At 42.3% G+C, this 11,856-nt stretch overlaps 1 protein-coding gene across 1 annotated transcript in view; it reads left to right on the top strand.

The window, feature by feature from the left end:
• Positions 1 to 1,386: 1,386 nt before the first annotated feature.
• The window catches only part of grin2aa (glutamate receptor, ionotropic, N-methyl D-aspartate 2A, a), a 162,588-nt gene continuing 152,118 nt past the window's right edge, over positions 1,387 to 11,856 (top strand). Inside the window, exon 1 of the mRNA XM_019358061.2 lies at positions 1,387 to 2,104. The gene's annotated coding sequence lies outside the window, so the exon portion shown is untranslated. The remainder of the gene's footprint in view (positions 2,105 to 11,856) is intronic.

Here is an 11,856-nt window from a genome sequence, read left to right as displayed (position 1 = left end):
TTGAAATAAAGTAGAAAAACTTACTTTTTGGCATACAAATTACTTTTTTTCGTGTTAAGTTGTCTGTGTTTGACAAAATGTGCTGATTTTTCACATGTGATAGCAGAAATGAATTGGGCATGCACAGGATGAATCACATCATTTGAAACTTAGCCCTGATTGGAGAAATTGGAAGTGTTACAACTGACCCCCTAACGGGGGTCAGTTGTATCTCCGGTCTCCCCTACCCTGTGGTCACCAAAGGACTGACATGGTCAACAACAATACGCAGCTAGACTGTGGTATTTTAACAATGCTCAGTTTGGTTTAAGGTTTGAAATGAGAGAACTGATCAGTGACTTTGTTAAACACAGATCAGTCCAAATATTGATAGTATCACTATGAATACTTGTATTGGTATCGGATCGATAGTAGCGTGATAGGGTCGATACTTTGTTTCTATCCTTGTTTCTAAGTTCAATATGTAGATCTTAGAGGATAACCCTTTTGTGTTGACTGTCACATTTATTTTATTTATTTATTTATAGTGCATTTAAACAACAGAAGCTGATCCAAAGTGCTTTAAAGACAGGCACATTTACATTGCAGGTCTCCAAAACACCCAGTTTCAAAATATATGAAAAGCTGAAAGGTGTATTTTATTGTATTAACTAAGTATTATGGAAACTAAATATCACAGCGATTTAGTGGTTATTAAAATGTGTTCAGAATTTTCAAACTCATAACCCACTGCTCTTCCCTACATAAGTTGCCTTTATAGGTTAAAAGTATCAATACAATCAATATTTGTATCTATAACACTGGGACTCTATTTAGTTGGTATTGGATGGATGCCAAAATTTGTAGTATGGCACAGCACTACAAGAAACCAGCAGATGGGCTCTAACCTGAGCAATGAGCCAATGAGAACATTAACAAGAACCAACGCATCCTGGGTAGGTTAGTTAGTGCAAAAACAATTCATGTTCAGTAAAAGATCACCAGCGAAGATTTCCGGCCAAGTCTTTTGTTTTTCAGATGTCTGCACTAAAAAGCAAGCAAAGCGAAAAATCCACTCCATGTAGTTTATTGTACAATATTAACATTATATTAACATTATATGTTTCTTTTGCACTGTAGGACCTATGGTGTGCTCTACTGTAGTTTTCCGGAAGGACTGATTGTGTTGGGGGAAAAAATGAATGGAGGGGGCCGCTGCTGTCAAAAAGAAGATTAGTCTTGACAAAAATAAGAATTGAAATGGTGTAACGTTTCGGGAGTGGAGGGTAAAATTTGCTCTCTCGCTCATTTGTGATATAGCCCAACTGTGTGTGTGTGTGTTTTTGGGGGGGTTTTTTGGACTGAGCCGCTGCCTGATGGAGCTTTAGCGCAGAGAGCAGGGGAGAGAGAGGGAGAGCGACAGACCGACGGACCGCCAGTCCGTCCATCTATCCAGCTGCCCCTGCCTCTGCAGAAGCGCGCAGGCACACACGCTGACTAAACGCCAGCACATCCAGCACGCTCTCTCTCTCTCCCTCTCTCTCTCTCTCACACACACATGCTCGCGCGCGCGTACGCGTGAACGACAAGAAACGTTGGGAGAGGGTCCCATGCACGGCTCGCAGGCTGCCGGAGCCTCTGCTGTACTGGTCAATGTGCATGTGCGTCTATGTGCGCGTCCGGCGTCTGCATCTTCCCCCTATGCGCTCCTCTCCTCCCGGGACAGGAATAACGGGATACGGGGAGCTCTAATCGCACCGAGGCAGGTTGAGCCCCCCCACAATGCGCGGGGCCAGCGGAGATTGCAGTGGAGAATCAGCAGCACAGGCGCACACACAATGAAGATTGGATTACAATGTTTTTTACTCGGAGCGGAGCGCTTGTGAAGTGCTAAAACGGGGGATTTCATTCATTTATTTTTCTTTCTTTTTCTTTTCTTTTTTTTGTTGGACACGCTGGAATAATTCATTGCGAGAGTCGTTGATTTTTTGTTCACCCCCCTCTCTCTCCTGTTGTGCAGTGTTTGTGAGACCATCAGTGGCTGCATGGTTTCTCGGAGGATAGAGGGGACTGTTGCAATGCCATCTCACACCACTGTTTTGGAGCTCTGTGGAAGGGAGATGCTGTAAGTACTTTGCCGTATCTCTTATTGCTCTCCGAAAATGGGTTTTGATGATCATAACCCCCCACCCACCCCATCTTCCTTGATCGGCGAGTGCCACTGGCGCCTTTTTGTTTTACCCACAAGCGTCCCTCATCCAAAAAGTGCGGCACCACACCGCAGGGGCACGGCGCTCTAAATAATAATTAGAATAATAATAAAACAAGATCAACGTGGATGAAGACGATTAAAGGGAGTCGGTACGCAAACAAAAAAGCAAACTCTGCAGTCCAGCCTCTCGCGTCAAGCGCTATAATTTCCTATTAATTTACACTGGCGCAGTGAGCGGAGCGCAGGCGGCTTCACAGCGCGTACAGCACACACACAGAAACACCAGTTTATTCCCTTAACTTAAATTCATTGGCACACCTAGAGCTATAATCTGTCAGCTCGGCTATGAGGAAAAAAAGAGAAAAAACAGGTTCTTCGGCTGATCTTTGGGTGCTCGTGCACTCCTCTTCTCCAGTTTCTCAAAGTATAACCACCACACAAGAAACCGAGCGTGTTTTAGCCGATAAAAACAAAGATGGATGATTGAACGATGAGTATTCTTTTATTCAGAGGTTGGACAACACGTATTTTTTTTCTTTTAGTCACCCCAATGTTTGGCACAACTTCCAGCTTCTCTCATCCCGCATCAGGATGACCAATCATCATACATCAAGGAGGCCTGTAGTTAATTTCTTTTTAAAGTTGAAATTTAAAGAAGGGAGATGCACATCGTGCCTGTTCCACCCTTAAACCGTGACACGAAGTGAGAACGAGCTAAAAAAAAAAGGAGAGAAAAGAAAGCTCTTTCACTGTGTGAGGAGCGTCTCAGCCAAGAGTGGGGGATTCAGGCCCACTGTCGCTTTCACCAGTAGGGGTCGCACTTGTATTGTATTGGCTTCACTGAACCAAAGGGAGATCCAAATGAATTTATATCTACCCCTTCCCAGCCCCAACACACACACACACACACACATTCTCTCTCTTCCTCCTGCTCCCTCAGTCACGTTGTTAAAGCGCAGCTCTCTCTCTCTTTCCCTCTCTCTCCCTGCATCCAAAGGCTGCTGCCCATGGAAGGGCAAGCCAGTTTTTTTTTCATGACATCAAAAGGATCAAATGTATTAAAACCCACTACTTCCATCCAGGTAGAGTCAGGCCTTACAGTGCACGGTTGAAGGGTTTTCCCCTCTCGTGCAGGAGTAAAAAACGTGAACGTTTGCTTGCATGTGTGCGCCCAAACAGCTTCAAAGTATTGTTGCATGCCAAACAGGAGCAACAGCAGAGACAGGGGAGAAGGGAGTCAGGAGAAAACGGGGAGTGTGCGAAGATAAAAGAGCAGGAGAGCGAGATCTTCTCCATGTGTTTGAGGGAGAGAGACGGGGAGATAGCTGTGATTGATTTTTAATGGCCCTTTATTTACATATAGATGAAGACAGAATTAGCAGAAGACAGCAAGAGAGTGATTCAGTTAGAGGATACCCTCTGACAACTTTAAAGTCGAGCACAGAGCAGATTTCTCCCGCACAGCAGTGTCCGTGTGCTTCGGATTCATCGGTGTTTTTCACGGGTGAATAACACCTGAAATCACCTCTGACTCTGGCCTTCGGGGATGGTTTAGGAGAAAAGATTGCTTACTTATTGGGCGAAACCAGAAACACCACGAGATCTGGATCTCTTTGTGATGCCACAAGGCAAGATCAAGTAACACGTGAACCTACTCATGGATCTAAACAACGTTCTTCTGCAGATGTTTTACCTGTCGTGCCGATCACAGCACGTTGAAATTGCAATTGAGAAAGAGAGAAGCTGCTCTAACATGGGATTACTACAGGCTCCAGAGCAGGAAGCAGAAAGTGACTGATGCAATTAGCACTAAAAGAGCCGAAAATAAATGAGTGAGGTGTCAAACTATAATGTGAATTCCGGTATAGCGAGGGGGACAGGGGGCGGCTAGGTGTATATTGGGGCATCAGGTGCATGGATGGAGAATAAAGAAGCAGACAGAGCGCACAATTGTGTTCACATCCATTATAAGAGAGAGCACAAGCAATCTCACGTCTTCCTTTGTCTCTCTCTCCCTCTCTTGTGCCCATACACTCAGCGGGTTTGCAGGGAGCTAAAGAGGTATGTGCAGTGGGCAGACAACACGGTGAAGCCTGAGTGGTAACAGACGATTACTTCCACTGGGCTTCTCACGGGCACTCATGCACATGTCAGGGCACACAGAGCAGATGGCTGGGGCCTGAGAGAGACTGGATGAGAGAATGGCTGGAAAAAAAACGGACAGAGGAATGAGGTGACAAAGGAGAGGAATGTGAGGGGAATATGGGGAATTGTGTAGCAAAGTTTGAGGAACTGTGCCTAACAAAAGGCGCATTATGTCAGCAAGCTTGTCAGAAATTTGTCGCACCTCAGCTCAAACAAAAATCGGCCCTGATTACATTGTTATGGTTATTTGGCAGGTATTAGAGCAGCCCCCAGAATCATTAAAGATATTATACAACTGTTAGTCTCCATCGAGAGAGAACTGATTTGGCAGTGTAACCTGAAATCTTGTCAGCTAATTTGCAAACACTATACTTCTACAGGTTGAGGTGAACTGGGCTTAGCAGCATTTTAATGAGCATTTTTAAAAAACAATGTAGACCTTATATATAACCACCGTGACAGTTTCAGCCTCTGCAATTTAAAGGATCAGCTTGTTTTGTTGGAGCCCGAAGTGACCATATGTAGACAACAGGGTGGGATGCTAAGCTATCAGATAATGCTAATGCTAATGTAGCACAGATATTTCCAAGAAAAACACTCAAAAGGGAATCAACAGCAGAGACACAGCGGAGAGGACCTGTTCAGTGACTCTGATTATTCAAAGTCAGGCTTCGGGTGTCTGTGCTGAGACACCTGTTGAGCAAAGCGGTCGTGCCCCTAACTCCTGCAAATAATAACAATAAATGAACCCCCCTGGAGTTGTTATGACTAATTTAGGGTTGTGAGGCTGGAGCCTTTCCCAGATGTCATGAGGTACATTCAGTGTGTCATGCAGAAAGGACCCAGGCTGGATTTTTAAATCCAAAGCACTTTACTATACGGCGGCAGTGCTAACCACTACACCACTGCTTTGGTACACTGACAATGGGGACCAAAATGGTTAATTGTACCAGGCTGTAAACATGCTTTTTAATGCTATAAAGTTTGGCATTTAAACATCTGTGCATCTGTGGAGAACAATTCACTTCTGAAGCCAACTTGAAGTGGTCACTAGAGGAAATACAGTTTGGGTATTTCTTTGTTGGCTTCAGTTTCCAACTTGGAAGGTTAGCCCTTGGTCTCTTAAGGTAGCAGATTTTTACCTCATCTCCTTACACACTCATGCTAATTATTAGTTCTTATAATTATTTTTTTTTTTTAAAAAGAAAGTTAGATGAGAATTTAAAACTCTGTGTGTTCAGCAGAGGCTTCTTTTTGATACAGGTGATAGATGACAGAAGGTGAAATCCATTAGCTGGTGAAAGAAAAATAGCTTTACTACAGTCTTATTTTTGGAAAAAATAGTATCCAATCTTCCTTCACATGCTTAGTTCGTATGCAAAGGAAAGTAGACCTATAAGTTCAGCAGCACATTGGTATTCATACGGTTTCCTTCTCCTGGTGTCTGTTTTTTTCAAATGGCAGAATCTCATTTTAGAATGAAACTCTTGAAATAGAAAAGGACAGAGGGATAGAGAATCTGGGGAATGAATGAAATTAGTTGCAAAATAATAGGAATAAGCGTGCAGGGGGAACAAAAGGGAAAACAAAGCAGAATTATTTTAGTATTTAGCTATTTCTCAATTATTCTTTGTATAATTGGGCACAGTGTGACAAGTATGGAGTGCGGGCAGGAAGAGAAACAATAGAGAAGGCTTTTTGATATGCTCAGTGGTGGACTTAAGGAAGATCAGGAAAACCAGAGTTAGCTGGGGTTAGCAACCATGTTATTTACTGAGGTTAAAAAGCCAATAAATAAGCTGTAGCATTGTAAAATATTAAAACGAGAACATGGTTAGATTCTGGTGCAAAGAAACAGCTTTCCCCTCATTAAAAACTGCTTTGACAGCAAATATGTGTTATAAGTATCTTATACTGCAATAAATGAAAGTTCATCTTAGCTTGATTCCAGCAGGGTAGACTATCTTAGCACCCAGACTTTCACTGTGAAACCACTATGGAGCAATACCTGCAAAACTGTAAATGGTGTTGTATTATCTTGCTGAAATAAGCAAAGCCTACCTCCAAAAAAGGCTAGTCCAGACTGTAAAATATGCATCCGTCCATTTGCTTCTGCTTATCCAATTCAGTGTCGTTGGGGGGCTGGAGCCTATTCCAGCGACTGTACCATAGGGTCGACTATGACTATAAAATATGTTGCACCAAAACATGAATAAATTGTTTAGGTTCAGATCTTGACAGAGGAAAGTGGAGAATATGTGCTGGGAAAGAAAAAGGAAAAGGAAAAACAAAACCTGACTGCTAAAAGACCGATACTGATACCAATATTTGCTAATCAAATCTACATAGGACTTTATTTTTTTCCTTTCAGACACCCAAACTGATTTCTCTAACATTTAGGTGTATTTATTTATGAGGCCAAAAAAAGGTAACATGACAGTAGAGTTGTGGATTGTTTGTTTACGCTCCTTCTCAGTCTGCTTGTTGCGGTTGTGGTGTTCCAACAACATGGCGCTAAGAGAGAGTATCACAGAGTTCCCTCTGGTGGACAAACTCAAACTTAGCCTTAGAAATGCCGATACCATATGTCAACAAACTGCTAATATCGGCTCATATATCGGCCCCCCATATATGGGTCAGGCTCTAAAGAAAAATGACAAATGGAGAATAATAGTTTTGAGAATACACGCAGTGCATCAAGTCAGCGCAGTTTGGTAGCAAATGGTTGAGATGGCATAAAGATGCAGTATGAAAGACGAAAGGGAGGACAGATGGATAAGTGAAGATATGAAGTGGTGATGAAAGTCATAGATGAGCTAGTGAGGGATGGAATGAAAAGCATGCAGTATTTGGGACACTCTTTTAAAAACCAGAAAGTAATGCATACATACCCACACATCCATGCCCTGGGTTGTGGCATAGCAAGAATCACACTTATCACCCTCAGTATCAACCACTCTGACCGTGACTCTGTAAATAAATCATAGAGTGTGTAAACTATGTTAATCTAATTTTTATACCATGTAGAAGATAGCAGAAAGAACAAATGTGACCACAGCGGCACATGCAATTATATTAACCGTTACGTAAAGATAATGCAGCTTGAATTATTGATGCATGTGAGACCTAGTTGTGTGCGGATCGGAAATGTGGGGTTTGTGACCGTGAAGCACGAGGGAATTGCGGCCGTGGCTTAGCGAGAGAGATTTTTTATTGCCGAAGTGTCTGCGTGGAGAGCGTCCTGTGATTGAATATGTAGAACAGGAAATGAAATGATACCTATAAAAGCGCCTCACTTTCTTATTGACGGATCACCAAGAGTGAAGAATTGAAATGAATACGCGCACGCACAGGGAGGATCTGTTTTGTGCCTCATGCTCGTGAGGAAATAGCAGTCTGTGTGTGTGTATGTGTGCATGTGTGAACACTAGCCAGTAGTATGGATGCGCCTGCCAAACATCATTTACGGTTGTGGTGCCAAGAAACGGTAGCCTTTGTGTGACGACAAACTGCCCAATACGATTTGGCTGGGGGTGCTCTCTCTCTCTCTCTCTCTCTCTCTCTCTCTCTCTCGCTTTCCTTCTGTATTTCTCGCCCTCTTTTATTATACCCCTTTTTTCTGCCGCCTTGCTTTACTTCCTCTATTTTTTATCCTCTACTGCTATTCTCATCGCCCCAAAATATCCCTGTACTGCTGCAGAGTTGTGACAAGGAAAAGAAAAAAAACAAAACAAAAAACCACAACACTCTTTTGTTTGTCAGATTTCCACGGCACCAATTGGAACTGAAACATAATCTTGTCATCCACCGACTCGCCTGTTTCTATAAATACCATATTACACCAAATTGGTGCCATTTTGACCCTTTTTTATGAAACTGATTTGTGCTGAGTCCCGTCGCTGTGGCTTCTCAGAGTAAAGGCTGCGTGTGCGCACTTTCCCCAAATCATTTTCCACGAAGGATGCTGCATCTCATGAAATTGTCTAATAGCTTGATTTTGCTATCTGTTTTTTTGTGAATCATCGAGAGAAGATGAGAATGGCCAAACAAATACGGAAATTCATGCATGTACAGCGTGTACACAGTGCACATTTATAGAACAGTGTTGTTTTAGTTAAGAGCATGCCCACCAAAGCTCCTCTGTGGAGACTTTCCAGACTGTGTGGGCTTCATAAGGCCTCTAAATGGTGAAACATAAGACTGGAATGTTGTTTTTAACAGATTCTGCTCAAGTTCTCTTCTGAAAGACTGTAAATGTAATCTGCTCCACAGGTAATGTTACACAAACAAAATTCAGTTCAGTTCAATTCAATACTGAATTGAAAGAAATAGTTTAATAATCACAAAAACACTTGCCTCATGGTGTTTTATATTATAAAGACCCTACAATAGTACAGAGACAACAGAAAAACCCCAATAATCAGATGAGTTCTATGAGCAAGCACTTGTTGACAGTGGGAAGGAAAAACTCCCTTTTAACAGGAAGAAACCTCTGGCAGAACCACACGAGGGGAGGAAGACAGGACAAAAGAGCGCAAGAGATAAATAATAATAACGATTAAATGATGAAAAAGAAGCTTTTGCTAATTGGACCAAACTGTGACTATTGAGTGGAATGTGTGTTTGGAAGTGGCCAACATTAAAAAGGACTTTTTATGGACGGAGATGATCGCTCCAAGTAATGTATGTATGATGCATTTAAAGCCTGAATTCAAACAAAAGCCAGTCCCATAGAATTCAATTATTTCACAAGCTGCCAGGGCAAGCCTGCATGTAATCCTGAGGCTTTTTGGCAAAGGAATATGACGACTTCTTGACAGAGACACTAGGAATCCATTAGGCATCAGCGCTCTCTCTGCAGTGAATGGACTGAGATTTTGGATGATTCATTCTCCGGTCTCTTCTCTCAGTGTTTCTGCTTAGTTGGGCAAGAGATGGGTGGAGGGGCAAGCATTCCTCTGCTTGTTTTAAAAACACAGGATGACACAGTTGAGCCCGCATGCATTATTCAGCTCACATTAGAGCCCTTCCTTTGGAGTCTCAATTTCATTACAAAATCACAAGGTATGACAAATTCTAGCCTACAGAAAGTAATCTGAAACTATCATTATACTTTGAAATAGACAGTGGAGAACAAGCTTTCTCTGTGTTTCAAGCAGTTTGTGTTGAGCGGTCATAAACAACAAAAAAAAGTCAGAAAATAAAAAGCATTTCATTGCATTTCTTAGGCTGAAAGGCACGATGATTAGGCCAAAATGTTTATGACAAAAACAACGGAAAGGGCCACTGTGAAGGCACTTTGCAGAGAAACTGCACGCCACACGGCTGGTGAGTAGAGAGCTGTGCTCGACCCTGCAGCCTTCAGAGGGATTCAAGCATGCCATGCAAGTATGTGCACTAGTTGATGGGGAGGATAGGATGTTTGAGGTTCCCAAACTCTTTACAGTCTGAATAAAAAGCAGATTGCTTCTTCCTTGGCCTGTGGCCCAGACTTTTCAGCTCCTTTCATTAAAATCTTTTAATATTTTCTGAAATAACTTGTTAAGTAAGAAAAGTGACAAAGAGACATGAGTCACTCTGTTCTGCTGTCTGTCCATGAAAACTTTTGCCACCCTGTTGATTGCTTTCTATGCTATTTTGTCTTTAATGTTAATGGTAAGAGTGTGACCTCACAAAGCTGTGCTGCCTCTGACAACAGCACGCTGAACAACAGCTCCTGTGAATCAGTTATGCACCAGCGGTCTCCGCGCCCATGCAAAAACGTAAGGGCCTGTCAGTGAATCCATAAATCGTCAACAATACACATGGACGCATTATGTGACCATATGTTTCATGCCTTTCTGAGTTCGCTCACGCTCTACTGTTCAGCACACCTGCTCAAAAGTCTTAGAATGCCTGATGATGTTTTATGCTCGCTGAGCACTGGCTTTTCAAGGAGGCCGAGAGTGCTCTCTCTGCAGGGGGAGGGGTTGTGTAGGTTATCGCCACTGTGAGAGGCGATGATGTCGCTTCGCTTTTCTGTTCGATTGGTGCAGAGTAGCTGTGATCACCGTCTAACCTGTTAGTCACGTTGGCGCACACAAACATTTGTTTTCAGCGAGGTGCCATCGATCGCCATACTTCTGCCCCTCTGTCGGAGGCATGCGCTGTCTAGCGTCCCATGCTATTTTCTTAGCCTTTATTTAGTGTGCTTCATATTTACCTATGGGGTACAAACTAATCTCTTTGTGAGTGTATCTGTGTCAGCAACATTAGGTTTTTTGATGGGTTAGAAAAAATTTGTATGTCTGATTTCTTTCCATACAGCTTGAGTATTGAGTATTTTGGAAAAGCGCGTCGGTTCGGTGAGGCATTTAATGAAAACCTGGGTGTGACCCTTGCACCCAGTGGTTTCATACACTGTTTAACGTTTATAGATTTTTTTTCAATGTCTTCTACAAGGAAGTAGAAAGAAAAAAAATGCCCAAAAAGTTTTTTGGGATTTACGTACCTGGATGATTGAGCATGCATCAAGACATCCAAAAAGTTTTTGTATGTTTATTAAAATAAGATATTTTAATATTTAACATAAAATTAATCAAACTTGTAATGCAAAAAAGTTGACTTGATGTAATGTTTCAGTGCTTATTTATCTATAAGATTTCAAAAGAGCGCTTAGCAGTTGGATTAATGGAATGATAAAAAACGATATGGGCAGGGATGGAGCATCATGCCCTCTTAGGAGCCTAGGCCTATTGCAGCATAACTAAGAGATGGTTCAGGGTAACCTGATCCAGCCCAAACTGAGGAAAGTTTTAAGTCTAATCTTAAAAGTAGAGAGAGTGTCTGCGTCTCGAATCCAAACTGGGAGCTGGTTTTACAGGAGATTTAAATTAAGAAAAGTCAATTTTGGATTAAACAGGGAGTCAGTGAAGAGAAGCTAATATGGGAGACATGTGCTCGCTTTTTCTAGTTCCAGTTATTGCTTTCGCTGTAGAATTTTGGATCCAGTGAAGGCTTCTTATGGTAATTTAAGAACAACCTGATTATAATGGATTACGGCAGTTCACGTAAAAAATTCACAAACTAGTTTTTCAGCATCACGTAGTGTTGGCCCTGGTGGCGTCTGGGGTGGACCAAATAATTGCTGGGTTTGATAAGCAGAAGAAAATGGATGGATGAGTAAAAAAAATTGCAGAAACATTGTTGGCTTCTTTGTAATGATGTCAGTAAATCTGGAACCCACTGTGAGAAAAAGCTAAGTAAGCAGAAGGTACTTTCAGCTGCTGTCTCATTTCACAGCACTTGATTTGGCACAAACTTTACATCGAATGCCCATCTTGACACAACCCTCCCATTTATCCACGCTTGGGACTGGAGTTAGGGTTACACTAGGTGGATTAGTGTCCTCCCAGATATGCACCAGGGATCTTTACTGAATAAGGCAAATGTGGTCACCGCTATACCACAAGTTAAGCAAATGTAAGCATAGGTGGGTCCAGGTCCAACCTAGTTGTTGAGTGGTTGTCTGTTCCTCTAGC

Source organism: Oreochromis niloticus, linkage group LG4 (assembly GCF_001858045.2).
Source record: "Oreochromis niloticus isolate F11D_XX linkage group LG4, O_niloticus_UMD_NMBU, whole genome shotgun sequence".
Classification (NCBI taxonomy): Eukaryota; Metazoa; Chordata; class Actinopteri; order Cichliformes; family Cichlidae; genus Oreochromis; species Oreochromis niloticus.
Note: the sequence above shows the minus strand (reverse complement) of the source record. Positions and strands in the feature narration are given on the sequence as shown.